Genomic DNA, 21,825 nt, shown 5'->3' with positions numbered 1-21,825 from the left:
ATGAATTTTGGAGTTGTCTCAAATGTGCTTGCATAGTTTCCTAATCACACTCAAGAAGATGATTTTGTTTCATCAGACGAGGAACTAATGAGCTTGCAAGGAGATTCAATGATGATGATGATGATGATAACCCTAAAAGATCCATTGTTTTTAATCCAAGCAAGGATTTGGAGGATCCCAAATTTGGATTTAAGATTGATATGATTTTTAGTAATAGTAAAGAGTTTAAATGGGCAGTGGAAGTACATGCTGTTAAGCAGAGAAAAGAAATTAAGTTTTTAAAGAATGAAACTAGGAGGTCCAGAGCAATTTGTAAGGTGTCAAGCTGCAACTGGTTCGTATTCGCATCAAAGGCTAATCAAGATGAACCTTTCAAGATCAAGACAATAGGCCCTAATCATTCATGTGGCAACCAAAGAGATAACATGAAATTGACTCTGGATTTTTGGCTAAGAAGTACAAAGAAGAGTTTAGAATTAATCCTAGCTGGGATGTGAAAGAATTTCAAGCTCATGTGATGAGAACTCACAAGTGTACAGTTAGTAGATATAAATCTTATAGGGCAAAAAGAAAAGCAGTGGATTTGATCACTGGGACTAAGGAATAACAGTTTAACATGTTGTGGGACTATTGTGCTAAGCTACGAAGAAGTAATCCATGGACCACATGTATCTTGAAGCTGGATGATAATCCAAAAATAACATATAAAGGCAAGAAAAGGTTCTTAAGGCTCTATATTTGTTATGTAACTTGTAAACAAGGATTCTTAGCTGGACGTAGACCTATTATAGGGGTTGATGGATGTCATTTGAAAGGACATCAAAAGGGTGGACAACTATTGATAGCAGTAGGTATTGATGGAAGTAACAACATATATCCCATTGCATTTGCTGTAGTAGAAGGTGAATTGAAGGAAACATGGAGTTGGTTTCTCACTCTTCTGGATGAAGACCTAGGAATCTCAAAAAATTCATTTGTATGGACTTTTATTTCTGATAAGGAAAAAGGTCTACTTCCTGCATTTGATGAAATACTTCCAAATGTCGCACACAGGTTTTGTGCGAGGCACCTACACAGCAACTTCAAGAGTGAAGGTTTTGGAGGGCAAGAATTGAAGGATGTCTTATGGAAAGCTGCAAGGGCAACTACTGAACGTGAATTCTCCAGGGCTATGGAAGAAATGACAAAACTGGATCCAGAAGCCGCTAAGTGGTTCATTAATAAGCCTTCTATTCATTGGTCCAGGGCATTTTTTTCTTTTTTCACAAAATGTGATATGCTATTAAATAATATATATGAATCATTTAATAGTGTACTGTTGGTTGCAAGGGACAAACACATTTTGACAATGATTGAGTCAATCAGGATGTACATAATGTCAAGATTGCAGAAGAATAGAGTTAACATGATGAAACATGACCACAAAATTTGTCCAAGGATCTTGTTGAAGTTAGAGGAAAATAAAACTAAGGCTGCTGAATGTATTGCCACTAAATCTGACCAATTCCATTATCAAATTGAGGACATCTATCTTAGACTATTCTCTGTTGATCTTAAGAATAAGACATGTTCTTGTAGGAGATGGGACTTGACTGGAATACCTTGTCAGCATGTCATTGCAGCTATTTGGGTTAAAAAGGATGAACCGGAAATGTACGTTCATGAATGCTACACAGTTGAGCAGTATATGAAGAGTTATGAGCCCTCTATCTTGCCAATTAATAGCTCTGAATAGTGGCCCACGATAGGATTAGAACCACCACTCCCTCCCAAATACAAAACCCCACCAGGTAGACCAAAAAAGCTAAGAAAGAGCGGAGCTGATGAGACAATTTCAAAAGAATCAGAGCGTAAAAATCTTACCTTATCGAAAGCATCCAGAAAAGGCAAAAAGAATAAATGCGGCAAACGTGGAAAAATAGGACATAATAGTAGAATATGCCATACTTTTATTCAAAGCCATCAAGAAGAAGTTCACCAGCAACCTAGAAAAGAAGGCCCTTCTGGTGAACCAGGTGTTGTTTCCGAAGTAAGTAATCAAAAAAGCATTAGATTAAAGAATTACCCCTTACTAATTATACTGATTTGCTTCTCGCTTTCTAGAGTCACAGGTGTCTGGCTGAATAATGAATTTGAGACTAGATCTGCACCTACATAAACATAAATGAGATATCTTCTATCAACTGAAATAACATATTACAAGAAAGCAGCAAACTAAATAAGAACTATTCTAAACCTTTTTAACAGACTCTGACAATGCTATTTGCATTATTTAACTTGTTGGAATTAAATTTTGAATATCTTATTTTATTGTAGGTTTCAAGTCTTATTAGCGAGAGTGGAGCATCAATGCAGTCTAGTTCCTCATTTGTGAGCTCAAAAATTGTAATTCCTTTTCTTATTTTCTATTACATATCATCATATTGAAACTTACCAGCAATCGTATGTTCTAAAATGTATATTGCAGATTAAACAACGTAATCAGGAAACAACACAGCCTAAAGAGCAATTGATGAGGTCTGCATTCATTTCAGCAGAAGTTGACAAGCATTCCAGGGAGAATACAGGATCATTCCACATCCAGAAAGGAGGAAAACAATATGTCCCACCATCAAGGTTAAGAGGCGCTTTCTCAAACCAACAAAAGAAGAGGAAAGGGACCACAAGCTAAGAAGAAAACAGTTGGCTCACATTAATAAGGAAATCACACCGAAGATTGCGTTTTAACATCTATTTTCTTTTTAATGACTTTAAAGTTAGTTATGCTTTTGGAGATGGATAAATGTTCTTATTTTCCTGTTTAAATTGCAAGCCCTTTATGCTTTCAGATTCATTGTTTACATTTATCACATAATCATCATTTTGATAGACTTTCTTTCTTTTTAACATCAAGAACCAACTAAGCACTACCAATTTATTTTCCGCACTTCTGTCCAATTTTAATATCTACTTAAACTACTCTTTGTGATTTATAAGTTTGGCGCATTGCAGCATGCCACAGAGGAGTTGGTTTTGCCTTTACCTTGTCATAATATTAAAGGCAGATGGAATCAGATTTACATACATTGTTCTTAGAAGAGATAAGTAATCAGAAGTACACACATTGTTCTTAGTTCCGACAGGTTCCTCTTAAAAAAGTTTCTTCTACTTTCTCTCCTACAACAAATTGTGAACTTCATAAGAGAAACTTTACAACTTATAGCATGTAACATTAATTTCCTGCATCAGTATAATGTTCTTTCCCATTTAAAAAATCATCATTAACAGTATCTTTAAAAAACAATGGAGCAAACTCACATAAAAAGAGCATGCTATGTGTAACAATTTGGGGAAACGATCAACATCAGATATGTCATTCTCAAGGATAAAAAAACCAGTTTTATAGTTATCAACTGTTGAGAGGAGACTTGTAGTTTGCGAACGGCAATCAGCATCCGAGCCATGTCACGAATTCGTGCTTCCAGCAACATAACTTGATCCTTAAACCTTGTACAAATGAAAACAACTGCAACCGCAAATTGACACGTCTTAGTATAACTTGGACACCTGAATATTCAAAAAACTTCTCTTTAGTTGAGGCTAATACATTTTTTAGGTGCCAATTGTATTATCTCCACAGAACGTGAGTTGATAAATCTTGCAGTGATACGAGTAGTCCATTGGCCTCCTCCTTTGAAATTGGGTAGACAAGATGGCCTACATGCCAAGGAAAATTCAGAAGATTGTCGATTTGATTTGAGTATCTCCTTCAAGAAAAGATTTTGGAAATCTAATTGTTTACGAAAAGCTATCTAATAGCTTACGAAGAGCTTTCACTAATTTTATTGAGCCAAATCTTTTTTAGGGAAAGAAATTTGCAATTCAAACCAACTCTAAAAAGAATAGACCAACCAACACTTCAAAATCGCATCTTCCTGTGCATTAGAAATCGTATTATTGGAACGTCAACAAAGAATCCTACTTTTCACAGAAATCACAAGCTAGATAGAAAAAAGAATCACATATGAGAATGATAAGTTATGTTTGCTCTCAATCTTCAGTTAGAGATTCAAAAAGTTTATAGCAACACTAATTTGAAATACCCACACACAAAATTTGAGAATCAACTTCGAACCCAGATTCTCAGCAATGGTAGATTCAATTTATAGCTCAAATAGTGGAAACTGATACTTTCGCCAAAATCACATACAAGAAAAATGTAACAAATCTATCTACAAATTGAAGAAGAATCCCAACAAGAAATGCCAAAATCGAAGAAGCAATGGAACTTACCATAAGAACCCCAGCTTAAATCGGGGAAATGAGCAAAGAACTCAAAAATTGATACAACCAGAGCAAAATATACTCAAATTACGAATTTCTAAATAAATTTTCATCTCATCATTGGATGAAGTTTAGCTCAAATAAGATCAGATACTATCAAAGAGAGAAAGTTAGAAAGTTTCTTGAATAGTGTTAAAGGAAAGTGTACTCTAATGTGAATGATGTATTTATTCTTGCCACTTGGAAGTGTAATGATCTGGAACTAAATATAAGAATTAATACAGTTAGACTATAATTATTATGTATTTGTTTATTGAAAATACGGAAAAGGCTCATAAATACCCCTAACCTAAAGCTGTTAACCGGTTTCAACCAGAACCGGACCGGTAACCGGTTAAGGAATCGGCCGGTTCCGGTTAACCGGGTTTAAACTCCAAACCGGAACCGGTCCGGTTTGGAGTAGTTAAAATCTTTTTTTTTTTTTTTTTGTATTATATATATATTATAGTATTTATTAGTATATTGTAGGTATATTTACATATGTTATACAACTTTATAATTAAAGTTTAAATATTTACTGACTAACAGCCTAACAGCAAGTCAGCAATACAGAATAGTGTTTTTCGTATACATATATATATATAACTTACATATACTTATATATATACTAAATATATGTATAACTTAATATATATACTATATATACATATATACTATATATACTATATAAGTATATATACTATATATACTATTTTTTCTATATATACTATATATACTTATATATGTTTAAGTATACTATATAACTTAATATACTTATAAGTATATTTTAGGTATATTCCTAACTTAATAAAAGTAAAAATATGAACACAAGTAAATAGAAGAAAGCTCAATGAGCCATATATTTTATTCATTCTTGGATAACATTTATTTGCAAGTTGTATTTTTTTTTAACTTGCAAATAATACATGAGTTGTACAAAAATAGTAGAATAATAAAATCACCAATTTTGAACCATTTCGTTAATTTCCCCCACATCATATTCGGTCATGGAAATATCTTCAAAGTCTTCCATTTGGTCTGGTCCACTAGCTATCAAATCTTCAATTTCTTCCTCTTCGCCTTCCTCCGCTTCTGAGTTTTGGTTGCGTCGCTCCGATCTAATCCAATCTCGAATGCACACTAGTACTTGCAAGCTAAAGCCGGATAATGAATGTCTATGGTCTCCAATTTGCTGTCTTCCTTGGCTAAATGCGCTCTCCGAAGCCACGGTTGATACTTGAACCGTAAGGATATCTCGAGCTATTCTTGAAAGTATCAGATAGCTTGCCTTGTACTTCTTCCACCATGCTAAGGCGTCCACCTCATCCAGTTGGCTGATATCCACATTTGGCTGCATCAAATAAAAGTTAAATTCATCAAAGTTTGCAGTAGAAGAAGAAGTTGGCTGTGAATGTAAAACTTTTAAACCCGACAAGCCCTTTTTGCTACTCTGAGAAGTAGTAGGGCGTGGAGCAACGGGTGTAGCACGTTCTTCCAAACTAGAATAATGAGTAAAAACTCTTCTAAACTCATCATCAATAGCGAGATTGGCTTCAGCTAAAGATGGTTGAACTCCCTCTTTAATTTCTAAAAATGTATAAATTTGACTAACCAAATTTTTAGTATAAAACACTTTTAAACAAAGATTTAAAAGGGAACCCAATATAAATAAAGTTGGGATGGGAAAAAAATACTTCTTAAATTTGATTATCATTTCAAAAATAGCCACTTGATAATCGGGTTTATATTTATACTCTTGTAAAACTTTAGCTATTTCCGCTAAGTAGGCTAAAATTCCGGTTACCGTGGGATAGAATTGTCTAGAAAAAGCAAGAGTTGCATTATAAAAAATTTCTAAGAGTTCAATACATTCTTTAACATCTTCCCAATGCCTAAAAGTTAACCAATCCTCACTATCAATATTATATTTGTTGTGAACTTGTTGTATGGAAATCCTATACCCATATGCTTGTTGTAGCATAATGTAAGTGTAGTTCCACCTAGTCTCAATTTCTACTTGAATTTTCCTAGGTCTAAGGTTATTTTCCACACAAGCATTCTTAAAATCTCTAATTCTTCTCCTATTAGCATTACAAAAAAGAAACGCAACAGCATTTCTAACTTTTTGAACAAAATCATCAAAATGCTCAAGACCAACTTTAACAATTAAATTTAAAATGTGACAACTACATCTTACATGAAAAATATTTGTTAGAGGAGGGTTTATTTCTCTTTTTAAAAGACCAATTGCCTTTGTATTATTAGAAGCATTATCTAAAGCAATACAGAGTGTTTTTCTATAAATGTTAAAAAATCTCATTATAGTAGACATTGAATCGGCTAAAAATTTTCCATCGTGACGACCTTTTCCTTCGTCGTATAAAAAAGCTATAATTCTTTTTTGCATAACCCAGTTGTCATCAACCCAATGACATGTAATAGCAAAAAAATCTAAATGGTTAATACTAAGACCCAAATCAGCGGTAAGACAAACATTACAATTTAAAGAATTAAATACATGGCGCAAATAAAATCTATATTTTTTAAACAAATCTATAACATCGGCTCTACAAGTACTTCTAGGAATACCCTCAAATAACAGGTTATAACAACGTTGAATGCAAGTAACAAACCCCAAATCCGGGGGAAAGGAAAATGGTAAACAATCATAAGCTACCATTTTAGCTATTTCTACGCGTTCTTTTTTCTTGTCATACTTAAAATTTCTACCGGTTCTTGGGTCTATCGTCATTTAAATCCCCCCCCCCCCCCCCCCCCCCACATTTGAACCTGTTTGCTCTCCCCAAATATCCATATGTTTGGTTCTCATATGAGCATTTAGTGTACCCGTTCCACCATCCTTACCAGTTCCTTGCTTAAAACTAAATACTTGTCCACATATATTACATGTAGCTGATTGGTTTTCCCTATTCTTAGTCATAAATTTCCAAACTTTAGCTGTTGGCTTACGAGTTCTAGGCGGTTTGTCTTGTGTATGTGATTGTGCATGACATGTATCTCCTATGGGATTTTCGGGGGGTTGTGGTTCATCATCATCATCTAAGTCTTCATTAAAAGTGTCGGTAAAATGTTGTTGCATTGCCTCATGACCTAAAAGTGGATTATTTCCACCAACATCAATACCTAAATTAGGTGTTTCTTCCACAAATGTTTCCTCATTAAGCGCACCCCTAACAGTACGACTACTACTACCGACACCACGTCTTAATCTCTTTGACATTATTAAATAGAATTAATTTAAATCACAAGAAAATAAATTACAACAAATTAAATTGTTAGAATTAAATTGCGAAAAATAAATTGCTAGAATTAAATTGCGAAAATTAAAGATAGAGTTGGAACGAAGGTACCAAATTGTCGGATTAATTTCCAACAAAGTGAAGGCGGCTAGAATTGCAAATCCACCAAAACTACTTAGGATTGTTGCAAAATCACCAACTCCACCAACAATATTATAATTGCAAAATTAATAATTGAAAGTTGAAACTATAATAAGACTTTGTGGCTAATTATTGCAAAGTAACTATAATTGAGAGATTGAGATTTGAGAGAAAGATGAAGAAGAGTGAATTGATGTGAATTAAAATGAAAATGAAGAAGGGTTTATATAGGGGTGGGGGATGGGTTAAAGTGTTAAAAAATAAAATAATTGGGGGCCAAAAATTAAGAAAATGACCGTTTGGCAACGGCCATTTTTGCAAATGGACCGTTGCCAACGGCCATTTTTGCAAATGGACAATTGCCAACGGTCCATTAACAACGGCCCAACGGTTTTTTTTTTCACTGGTTAAACCGGTTTAACCGGTCTGGTTCCGGTTTCCAAAATATTGGAACCGGACCGGTAAACTAATACACGGTTAACCGGAACCGGTTCCGGTTTAACCGGTCACCGGACCGGTTAAACCGAACCGGTTGCCACCTTTACTCTAACCTATTGAAAAAGGCTCATAAATATTCTCCTTTCACCTTTTGGTCTAAAAATATCCTTCCATCCACCTTTTAGGTCAAAAAATACCCTTAAGGTTTGTTTTTGGCTCAAATATACCCCTCAAACTAACAAGTTAAAATTAACTCTTTTAAAAAACCAAATGGCATTTTGTAATTGGTCAATAATAAAATTCCGTAATTTAAAAAAAAAATCCAGATTTAAAAAAAAAAATTCCAATAATAAATTGCCAGTAATTTAAAATTTCAGATTAAAAAAAAAAATTGCCAATAATAAAATTCCGTAATTTACATATTTTTTTTAAAAAAAATTGTGTGGAAACTTTAGGTTTAAGTGTTTTATTTTTTAAGGTTTTGATTCACTTTTTTTTTAAATCTGGAATTTTAAATTACTGGCAATTTATTATTGGCAATTTTTTTTTTAGTGGATTTTTTTTTTTAAATTACGGAATTTTATTATTGACCAATTACAAAATGCCATTTGGCTTTTTAAAAGAGTTAATTTTAACTTGTTAGTTTGAGGGGTATATTTGAGCCAAAAACAAACCTTAAGGGTATTTTTAGACCTAAAAGGTGGATGGAAGGATATTTTTAGACCAAAAGGTGGAAGGAGGGTATTTATGAGCCTTTTTCAATAGGTTAGGGGTATTTATGAGCCTTTTCCGTTGAAAATAAACAGTTAACGTGTAAATACCATATATATCCTTAACACTTAAAACTTGTATGTGTTTTACCTAAAATACCCTTACTAACCACTAACACTTTGTTTAGTTTAGCAGATCCGTTAGTCATCATACTAAAATTGCACACATTGCTTAATTGAAGGTCAAAAGTGCTTAGTCGGATATCACAGGGACTAGAATTGAAATTACGCAATAACTCAGGGACTAAAAGCGTCGTTTTCTCTAAATTATATAGTAAATTTCTTTGTTTTCGATAAAGGCTTTACTTAAGGCACAAGTCACGAGCCATAGGAGATTGATATACTTCGCCAAAATGATTTGCACAAAAGTGATACTTTTGCACTGTTATTTATTATTATATAGAAAAGTCAAGATGTTCGTCCAAGGGCAAAGTTGTCATTTTGCTCAATAGTAAAAGTGTATTCTTGTACAGTGTTTTCTCAGAGCTTAGCCCACGTGGCTTTCCTGAATGGTAAAAGTGTGGCCTTCTAATTTTATACACCTCTGACGAGTACACTGTACACCTAGCATAAGGTAAAAGGCAATAGAAATCAGGACCCACATATTTTTTCTTTTCTATTATATAATATAAGTGCGGAAGAGGGATCAATACAATATTGAATGTTTGTACTAAAAGTTTTATAAATTATACACGCAATGAATGTTTGTACCAAAAATTATATAACTTATATATTTTAACCAACTATTTTTTTATCTCACATAAACATGTGTCATAGTACTTAATGTTTATTCCCTTCTCATGTATGTCTACGTATGCACTTCAATTTAATTCTCTGACACATTTATTTCCCTGTGCACTTTTACTTGTTCACTTTTGACTTTTCACGTTCTTGCTGAATATTTATTTTCCTCATGTATAGACGTATGCAATTCAATTTTAATTTTCCTACACAAATTTATTTCTTCCGTACACTTTTACTTATTCACTTTTGACTTTTCACATTCTTTAAGAATTAATGAATTCCATGTGGACATATGTCATAGTACTGAATATTTGTTCTCTTCTCATATATACACGCATGCACATCAATTTTAATTCTCCGACACATATTTATTTCCTTCGTGCACTTTTACTTATTCACTTTTGACTTTTCACGTTCTTGCTGAATATTTATTCTCTTCTCATGCATACATGAATGCATTTCAATTTTAATTCTCCAACACATATTTATTTTTTACTTGTTCACTTTTAACTTTTCACGTTCTTTAAGAATTAATAAATGAAGTACTCTCTCCGTCCCATATTACTTGGCCACATTACTTGACTTTTCACGTTCTTTAAAAATTAATAAATGAAGTACTTCCTTCGTCTCATATTACTTGGCCACATTACTATACTTGGCTTTTCACGTTCTTTAAGATACTGCGGACGAAAAAGTAAACACACAAGAGATAGAATTAATGTTCAATTTCTGAAATGTACACATGTTATGAAAAGTAAGAACCAAACATATGCTCCTATAAAATAAATATCGTGGTCTTGGACGTGTACCGAAATAATTTTGCTTTCGATTAAAATTTTAGTCAATACCTCCGGTATTAATTAATTTTGTAAATCATATAATAATACTAAAATAGGATTGTTCACTAAAATTTTCAAATAGTAATTCTTCATTAAACAGAAGTCAAATTTGTATTTGTCCATTTAAACATTTGAAATTAATTAAGATATTTGAATAATCTAAGTTTGAAAGATGAAGAATGGGACGACCAAGGGCAAAAAGGTAATTTTAAAGCTAATATTTTGCCAGTTTCTATTGTTATTGTGCTTGAAAGTTGTTGTACTAAATGCTTTGTAGGTGTATATTTTCCTCAATTGGACAAAAGACCCAGATGCCAATTACTTTTCTTCATGTGGGTCCTGTTCTGTTGACACCCACATGGCTATTTTAAACTCCTATATCTTTCGTTTTTGTTTTCCTCCTAAGTAATTTAAATTTCAACCAAAAATAAAATTTATTCCTAATTTTACAAGGAAGATTTAAGTAACATTGAGATGGAAATCCATCCAACCAAACCAAATTACAAGCAACTCATTCATGAGAATGGCCAACAACAACAACAACAACAACAAAAAAAAAATAAAAAATTACCAGGATAAATTTCAATTATTGTTTCGAAAGATCAGCGTCTAAAAATCAAAATTAACTTAGGAATTGTGCGGAACAATTATATTAATCCTATTACAAATTCTTCGTTACATAATTGTTTGATTACTTGTACACAATGATAGTTTTTTTTTTTAAAATGATTCTAATCATGAAAGGTAAAAGGAATAAAGGAATAATGTATAAGTTTATTCTCAATTTACCATTTGCTTAACTAAAAATAGACCAATAAATTCTACTAAAATCAACAAACTAACTACATTTTTTTATCTGAAGTCGTATTATTGTGTAGTTTCCATACAAATTTATTTGGATAAAAACGAGTAGCGGCATCAAAATTTCACTAAGCGAATTCAAAGTCAATATACGAAGATGTCAAAGATATTCGACATATATACTATATATATATATATATATATATATATATATATATATATATATATATATATATATATATATATTTACGAAAAATAATTTTAACCTTCAAGATACAATATAATTTTCAGAAAGTGGATTCAAATTAAACCCCCTATGCTCCTCTCATGAAGAAAACTGTGATAGTATTTGAAAGGTAATATGTTTAGTATAACTTCGAGTTTCTACAATAAAACTAATACTCACTTAGATACAACTAATGTAACATTTTTGATGAAGATGAAAATCAATTATTATTCTATAAAGATCTCTTTATTCTATTTTTTTAATTGTTCAGTAAACAAAACCATTTTTTTAATACTTCTTGGGATGGTCCATTCGGTCCCAAAACGAGATTTTACACATAAAAACAGTACTCATTAACTGATGCAGTATATACGATTTCTAAAAATTGTCTTTCCAAGTTAATTTACATTTATTAAGAAAGCTATAGAATAACTCAACCAAATACCTTTAAATTAATGTTATTGACGTGTTTCTTAATGAATGCGATAGAGTTAAAGACATATTCTTTTTTAACTGAAGGTAATACATTTTTTTTTGTGCGGATTGCCCTTCTTTTGGGGTGGTCTTTAATTTTTGACCCTCAAATTGGTGGTCTTTAATTTTTTGTCTTCGCCTAATACCCCGAGGTTCTGGGTTCGAACTCTAACTCAGTAAAAAAAAAAGAATTTCACAAGGCAGAGGTTTGAATTCGCATGACAGAATTTTGCTTTCAAACTCTGCCTACAAAACTCTACCTTAAGGTAAAGTTTGAAACTCTGATGCTGGGGCAGATGTTGTGCAGATATGTGAGTGGTAATTCATTTTGATAGTCTTCTTCTCCAATTTGGACTTACTTTAGGCGATTTTGCTTTGTGTCAGCTGAGCAACTTTTTGATCTGTTTCCATAAGCTGAGAGATGAAAATAGACACATTATTAAGAACACTCATGTAATGTTTGATATTTTTAAGGCAGAATTTTCCGTGAAGTAAGGCAGAATTTTCAAGGCATTTTGCCCAAAACTCTATCTTAAGGTAAAGTTTGAAACTCTGCCTGAAGCATCCAAAACTAAAAAGTTCTAACAAAGGGCAAAAATTAAATATCACTAATTTAATAGGTAAAAATTAAAGACCACCCAACATAAGAGTATTCCTGCGAATTGCCCGAGATAATATACAACATAAAATGTAAATATAGAAGGGGAAAGGACACAAATGGCCGATGGGTCATAAATAATCCAATGTGCTGGCCCATCTATTCCCAAACCCAAAAATTAGCCCATAAACTATTCCCATCCGGTAGCCAAAATCTGTAGCAAGCCTTTTGTGGTGACTGAAAGTCGCCAAAAAATACTTAAAAAGTCGCCACTAAAGGCTGGGTGGTCCAACAGCCCCATCACTTTTTTTTTTTTTTTAAAAAGTCAGACTTCTTGTGGCGACTAAAAGTCGCCACTAAAGGGCTGTCAGAAAAATCAGACTTATTAGTGGCAATTAAAAAGGTCGTCACTAAAGGTTAAATATCCCTAAACATGTATAATATATGTATATTTACTAAGAAATATCTCAAAAAACTTTGAAGCGGTTTTTGTATATAATATGTATTGTTTGTGTATAAAAATATGTATCAGTACCTATCTGTAATGTATAGAAACCGTATAAAATATGAATCACTAAGGTATGTATCATTTTTGTATATAATATGTATCATTTGTGTATATAATGTGTCACACCCTAATCTTGATAGGGCATGACGGGCACCCGACTCTCATCAGAGTCGAGCGAACCCTTAAACATTCGTTCTATCAAAACCTGTCATTTCAAAAAACTTTTAAAAACATGAACCTTTTTCACATAGAGATCATTATCTTTATAATGATTATGAAAACTTTCAACCAATTAAGTACTTTAAACCAATTGAAATCGTGTAACATACATACTCTTTTAATATCTACAAATGATTCACACTTCTCGTCGCCCTATCCACAGGACACTGTCTGCAAAGTCTCTAACATATACAAAATACCATGACATAAGTACTTTGACCCGGCAACACTCCGAACTAAGATGGAGCTCGCCAATCCAGCTGGTAGCATGGAAACATCCTATAGCCGATGTCTTCCACTCATCTGTATACACCTGCGTGACATGAAACGTAGCCCCCGAAGAAAGGGGGTCAGTACGGAATATGTAAGGCATTACTGAATCATAAACAAGGAAAGGCGTAACAGTAAACCAATTTAAAAGCAACCCGGGAGTAACCTGGAACAGCATTTTAATCCGTGCCATGTAGCACCTTACACAAATTCTAGCATACACAATGTGAATATAGTATCACAATAGTCCCTTCGGACAGCCGATTCCGGCATAGTAACAATGATGGCCCCTTCGGGCATGCCGCTTCCGGCATAATAATATTGATGGCCCCTTCGGGCATGCCGCTTCCGGCATAATAATAATGTTGGCCCCTTCGGGCATGCCGCTTCCGGCATAATAATAATGATGGCCCCTTCGGGCATGCCGCTTCCGGCATAATAATAATGTTGGCCCCTTCGGGCATGCCGCTTCCGGCATAATAATAATGATGGCCCCTTCGGGCATGCCGCTTCCGGCATAATAATAATGATGGCCCCTTCGGGCATGCCGCTTCCGGCATAATAATAATGTTGGCCCCTTCGGGCATGCCGCTTCCGGCACAATAATAATGCTAGCCCCTTCGGGCATGCTGCTTCCGGCATAATAATAATGTTGGTGTCAACACAACTTAATCCACAAATATCAATACAAAGAAATAGTGCTATGGAGTGTAAACATAAATCGTAAATGAAACGAAATAGTAGAATCTCGCACCCCCTTCGGAGTGGTTTTGAAAATCAACTTTATGTTTCCTTTAGTACAAAACTAATTTTTCTTGAAATCATTAGTAAACCATAAACACGTTTCAAGTCAATCCGAGTTAGTATAAGAAAGTTATGGACATTATTCATTATAGAAACCTCCATGAACAATCCGAGTTAGCATATGAAAGTTAGGAACGTTATTCATTATAGAAACCTTCATGAACGTTTCAAAGCAATCCGAGACCTCTTATGAAAGTTAGGGACATCAATCCTTATAGAACCCTTTTTGAAACAGGAACTCTTTATGCTTTGCTCGTTATTCAATCATACAATAAACTCGACTATATTAAGTATGCTTATGTCAAGAAGTGAATAAGAATCACACACAAGCTCGGAATTAAAGAGTAGAGTTACCCCAAGATGCGTGTCATACCTTACTTAGCTCTAGGACATGCCAAAAGAAAGAAAGGATAAGCCTTACATACCTGTTCCACGTCCTATTAGCTACGCTTATTTGTCCAAGCTCACTAGTTTACATTCAAGAGAATTGACACAATCATTAGACTCATCGTCATATACTTGTCTTAGTCCTTCAAATGAATTCATTTATAATCTACCGAAATTTCGGCAGCATTTCCCCTGTAAATACAACCATCTCCGAGAATCTAACTCGACCAAATTATCAATCAACAATCCCAAGAATCATGCCAACAACATCAACAATCGATTCAAGACGCATTCTAACGTTAGTAACTTTCTTCTACATAATTCGACAACATCCCATTTACATTCAAATCGACCATATATAGCCAAGCTAGCACCAATGATCTCACATTCAAGTGTTAATCCGAAATCCTTCTTACATGATTCAAGAACACTTCAAACAATTCACACAATATTCAAAACAACCCAACCAACATACCACTTCACCCGAAACCTTCCAAATTCAACAAGAACGATAACAACACATTTCTTTCTTCCAAATTCATGAACTACACTAACAATCTACACATTAACAACATTATTTTCCATAAATACAAGAAGTGGTATTAATGTCGCATTAGCTTCTAAAACAACTCTCCAACCATTACAACTTCAACTAGAATTATTAAACTTTCATTTTCATCATAGAATCCATAACAACAACAACCAAAATACTAGATAAAATTAGTTCATCATTCCTACACAACACAACATATAGACGGCCAAGCACCCACCTACACGGCTCAACCCCAACACACAAAGTTTCATGATTTTCATTCATTTCTACATACTACAACATACACAAACCATCCATAACATATAAAAAGAAGATTAAACCTTACCTTTTCCACTTATCTTCTTGCTTGGCTAAGGTTGCTCCTTGCAAGAATGAATGGTTTACTTGCCCCAACAACTACCCCACGTTAAAGAGGACCTCACAATTGGTTGAATTGCTAGAAGAAAATATTTTTTTGATCAAGATTTTTGGACCTCAAGTTTTCTCTACCATGGCCGAATAGGTCTCCTTCTTTTTCTTCTCCAAGTTTCTTGAATTTTCTAAGTGATAAGATGATAAATATGATCACTTAGTCATCTTTTATTTACACATATTAAGCATCCATGTGGGCCAAGGCCCACACCACATCACACGGCCACTTGGCCCATTTTGTTCAAGAATTATAAGTTTTCATAATTCACTTTCAACCCCAAATTCTTCTTAATATTTTCATGAGCCATCTTGTGAATTTCCCTATTTACCCCTAGCCTTTCTTAATATTTCCACATCAAAATTTTCATAAACAACTTGTGTGTTAGACAAGATCAAAAATATAACCTTGCCCTTAACTTATCGCAATTATCTTGAAATATCCGAATGTACAAAATACGGGATATAACATAATGTGTATTATAGAATAGAAAATTGTATCATTTTTGTATATCATATGTATCATTTTTGTATAGAAAGTGTATATATAATTCCAGCATGTGTAAATAAACTATATCAGTCTAGTATAGAACGTGTGTCATACGTATAAAAAATGTATCATAGAAACCGTATCATTGTGGTATATAATATGTATCACTATTGTATATGTTAAAAATAAATATCATATCATTATTGTATAATATGTGTATGATAAATGTATAATTAACGTATAATTTATTTATAATAAATGTATGATTAATTCCAGCATATGTATATAAAATATATAATTCTTGTATATAAAGTGTATATATAATTCCAACATATGTATATATGCTGTAGCAGCCCTTTAGTGGCGACTAAGTCGCCACAAAAAGTCTTTTTTTTTAAGCGTCTGGGCTGTTGGGCCAGCCAGCCTTGGCATTATTTTGGGCCGACCGGCCATTTTTTAGCATTATTTTGGGCCGAACGGATACCTAGTGGAATTAAGCCCAAACAGTGATTAAATGTGAGATTAGTTTGGCTGAGTGGACACACAGTGTCCTTTTCCCATTATAGAAACTTTATGCAACTGTACAACTCAAACAAACATTTCATATTCTGCATAGCCCAATAAAAGGGAAAATATCATAAGTAGCGATACTAGTGTCCTTTTTTTGCAAAAAAAAATAATGATAGTATAATTTTGTTTTCAAAACGTGGCAGTATTTTATTTCAAAACCTAACATATACACTATGCGCACATACAATATTCATGTATATATAATGTATATACATTGTATATACACTGATAGCATAGTGACAACATACCCGCACATACAAGAATTGTGCCTACAATTTTGGGAATACATTTATCAATGTATATTTGATAAATGTAAAATATAGATATATTTTGTAATTATTTAAAAGTACCGCTATAAAATTTAATTATGGAACCTAAGCAGTTACATTAAGTAATTTGTCCTAAATTTTTACACCCAAAATAACCAAAAATTTGAAAAGTTGTGTTATCTCTTTGAGCGTTACTTTTTAACTGTTCCAATTTTACTTTGGCATTTCCAGAATGTACTCACCTATTCCCCATGCACTTTTTTATTTTATTCAATTTTACTTTTGTTTTTCCCATAAATTTAAAAACTCCACATAGACATAATTTGAATAGAAGATGTAGATCATATAAAATTACTTCTATATATTTTAAAAATTACTTGAATTTTTTTTTTTTTTTTTGATTTTTTAAGTGAAAATTCATATCTTGAATTGGACTCAAAATTAAACTATGAGCATCTTGTTTACAATGTTATACAAATATATACATTCATTATATAAATATATACGTTAAATATACATTTTAATACATGGAATTTATGCTACATGAACGGCAAAAGATTTGGAAGAAATATTTGCAGAGAAATCGAAGAAAACTGTTCGAAAAGAGAGAATAGGTGCTGCTTTGAGATATTTTCGAATAACATAGTTTGGCTACAAAATACAGGTTAAATTAATACATGAATGTAGGATACGGAATGCCAATAGTCATAAAATGGGCTTTTTTTATTTCATGTATTGGGCTAGATAGTAAAGCAGTGCCTAATTCTCTTATTATTTTGGGGAAATAACCCATATATGAAGCCCATGCATCTACTTTGCAGCCAATGAAGTCCATTGTATCATCAGCGTATACATAATATACTTTTTTTTTTTTGCGCGGATTGCCCTTCATTTGGGGTGGTCTTTAATTTTTACCCTTCAAATTGGTAATCTTTAAGTTTTGCCTTTCGTCTAATACCCCGAGGTTGTGGACTCGAATTCCAGCTCAGTAAAAAGAAAACCGCAAAGAATTCTACCCAATCTGTCCATGAAGGGCAGAATTTTGTAAATCTGTCCATGCAAATTGGGCCTTAAGGCAGAATTTGCGTGGGCAGAATTCTGTATTAAGGCAGAATTTTGTAAATTCTGGCGGGCAATTGCCCTTTTTTTGGGGTGGTATTTAAATTTTGCCCCTCATATTTGTGGTCTTTAAATTTTTCCCTTCAGCTAAAACCCATAGGTTCCGGGTTCGAACCCCCGCTCGGTAAAAAAATTTAAAAAAAATTTGCAAAGCAGAGTTTAAATTTCGCTATGCCCCCTCCGGCAGACTTTTAGTCATGTTTAACTAAAAGTCTGCCGGAGGGGGCAGACTTTGCCTTGAAGCATATATACGTATTTTTTTTTTAACTTTTCAAGGTAAACTTTTAGTAATGCCTTAACTAAAAGTGTGCCCCATAAAACATAACTAAAAGTATGCCCCATAAGGCGTAAGTTTTCCTTAAGGCATAACTAAAAGTTTGTCTTAAGGCATAACTAAAAGTTTGTCTTATAAGGCAAAATTTAAATTTTGCTATGCCCCCTCCGACAGACTTTTAGTTGTGTTTAACTAGAAGTCTGCCGGAGGGGGCAGACTTTTAGTTTTGTTTAACTAGAAGTCTGCCGGAGGGGGCAGACTTTTCGTTGTGTTTAACTAAAAGTCTGCCCCCTCCGGCAGACTTTGCCTTGAAGCATATATATATATATATATATATATATATATATATATATATATATATATATATATAAATTTTACTTTTCAAGGTAAACTTTTAGTTATGCCTTAACTAAAAAGTGTGCCCCAAAGACATAACTAAAAGTATGCCCATAAGACGGAACTTTTCCTTAAGGCATAACTTAAACTTTGCCTTAAGAAAAGTTCTTGCCTTATGGGGCATAATTTTGTTATGCCTTAACTAAAATTGTGCCCCATAAGGCATAACTAAACTATGTCTTAGGAAAAATTCTGCCTTATGGGGCAGACTTTTAGTTATGCCGGATCCGGCAAGACTTTTAGTTATGCCGGATAGCTTTTCCTTAAAGATTGTATGCTGGATCCGGCATACACTCCCCAGTCCTGCCTTGCGAAATTATTTTTTTATTTTATGCCTGAGCGGGGGTTCGAACCCAGAACTTCATGTATTCGCCCACCTTTCCAAGCAAAGGGCAAAACTTAAAGACCACAAATATGAGGGGCAAAAATTAAAGACCACAAATTTGAAGGGCAAAATTTAAAGACCACCCCAAAAGAAGGGCAATCCGCGCAAAAAAATGAATTCTGGCCATGTGCAAATTCTTCATGAAGGGCAAAAGTTAAAAACCACCAATTTGAGAGTCAAAAATTAAAGACCACCCCCAACGAAGGGTAATCCTACAAATTGCCCGATAATCTATATTTATACTATATTAAAAACACGAAGGGCATTAGAAATGTTGATTGAACTTTTTGTCCTTTATTAAATGGTTCTACAATAGACAAAATCGTTATTTACTATTTTCGTCAAATATACATAAACACCAATAATATATTTCCTTTCAAAATAAAAACCTGCCGTTATTTTTGGTAAAAATCTTTTTGCCCCGTTATAGCCTTCTACAGTTTGGTGAAAGAATCCTATTGTCCTTCGATAGACTCCCAATCCGTTTGTTGATTACTCAAACAAGGAGGTCCCTAAATTTGCTTCACTTTGGGATACTAAATCTTTTTTGATCTAGAAGTCTAGCCCGTATATCATCGTTGTATATATGAGGCTGTTGAAAACAACTCCATAACTTGGTTATTAAAAAGTTGTTTCCATGGCATCCTATATAGTAAATAGAAATCCAAAGAGAGGTACCAATAATATTTTTTAGAGTTTCGGTATATATGTTCATCTATGTATCTTAATAGTTCCGAATTTTTCCATCGAGATTGATATTGCAGCATTGTAGCTAAAAAATCACATTATTTTTTCAGGTTCTGGATTTTGCTGCCCAAACAGAGAGCCGTTTCTCAGTTAGAATTGGAGTTGGGGAGGCATGAGCATGATAAACAAAATAACGAGGAATTTTTTATAACTTGAGGAATTTATAGTGTTAACTGGTATTGAATTTGAATGCATATTAATTAGATCAAGTTGCCTGTGTTTTTTTAATATTTCAATGTACATGACTTCATTTTGATAGATTTTACTTCTCTGATTCTGTCCATACAAATTAAAAGGGTGCAGGGTTGCTCTTTGTTTCTTTATAAGATCCATCGTTGAAAAGTTTTGCAGATAATATGCCCTCCTATGTGTTGGTCAAATATTAGAGGACAAAAAAATAGTATTGGACGAACAGGGTCCTTCTCTCTACGGGTGCACGTAAATCGGGTAATCATTACTACTATTAATTATTAATAATGTCACTTCACAACATATTACCTTGAAGACCCCTATAAAAATACAAGAATTAGCCATGGATAAAATTTTATTGTTATACAACCAAAAATGCCTTTTCTATTTAAACTATGTAGCAAATTTTATAGTTATACAACCAAAAATGCCTTTTCTATTTAAACTATGTAGCACTTCTTGTGCTTGATGTTCCCGCTGCTTCAGGTTCTTTATTCGTATGTGCTTAAACTCATATTTTGTTACAGGGAAACACCATTCATTATCTTCTTCATGGCTGTCAGCATAAGCATCCCATGGATGGTCTGCTGCTTGTTTTTCCTCCTGCTGCAATGGCTGTTCTCCTTGTATTTAAACTATGTAGCACTTCTTGTGCTTGATGTTCCCGCTGCTTCAGGTTCTTTATTCGTATGTGCTTAAACTCATATTTTGTTACAGGGAAACACCATTCATTATCTTCTTCATGGCTGTCAGCATAAGCATCCCATGGATGGTCTGCTGCTTGCTTTTCCTCCTGCTGCAATGGCTGTTCTCCTTGTACCGGTATGTTGGATTTCATATCTTCTCTGTCTTATATTACCTAAGAACCTTGGTTTTTATTTTATTTTATAATTTCACGCAATTCTAAAGATCTCAATTTTTATAGTTATCTGAAATCATTTACTTAATTTCTAATTATGTGATTTTGTTTATGTTGCAGATCGGCATAATTCATCGACTATATCTTTTTGAAAATACTAGGAGATCGTACTCAAGATGGCTGTGAATTGATTTTTTCTAAAGCCATTGATGATTTATTGAAAGCCGCAACTTATCCCCAATGTCGTGACTTGTGAGTAATGAAATTGCAACTCTACATCTGTTGATAATATTTGTCGAAAAGATGAAGTACATTGTACAAGCAAGTGATCGTCTTTCATAGCTTATTTTTTCATATTGAAAAATCTATATTTACGCACTTTGGACAAACCGTACCTGACGGCCGACTATTATTGGAATTCACCTTTCTGCAGGTAATTTAATTTCCTTAATCACTTGAATTTGTGTAGAAGATAGATAGATGTATATATGTTTACGTACTCCTTTTTTATTAAATTTGAACGGATTACTAATGCCATGTTCTAGAGTTTAATCCGAAAGAATTTGAAAAAATTTACTTATAAAATTCAAAAAATAAATAAATACATTGTGATTTTTTCTATAAAGTATTTTCAATATTCTGTAATTAAAAGAGCAATAAAAATTTTAAATTAGTGCAATCACGATTGTTTGATGAATAATAAATAGATTTTAAAAATTTGATAAGAAAATAAAAATAAGAAAGGCCAGCCGTGATAGAAGATAAATTAGTCTAATTATTAACTA

The 21,825-nt window shown here is 33.3% G+C and overlaps 1 pseudogene; it reads left to right on the top strand.

Moving 5' to 3' along the window:
• On the top strand, positions 1–21,226 carry LOC132612856 (uncharacterized; annotated as a pseudogene).
• Positions 21,227–21,825: the final 599 nt, after the last annotated feature.

The sequence above is a fragment of the Lycium barbarum genome, chromosome 10, assembly GCF_019175385.1.
Source record: "Lycium barbarum isolate Lr01 chromosome 10, ASM1917538v2, whole genome shotgun sequence".
In the NCBI taxonomy this organism is placed as follows: domain Eukaryota; kingdom Viridiplantae; phylum Streptophyta; class Magnoliopsida; order Solanales; family Solanaceae; genus Lycium; species Lycium barbarum.
The sequence above is the reverse complement of the archived record's forward strand: the minus strand, read 5'-3'. Positions and strand labels throughout refer to the sequence as shown.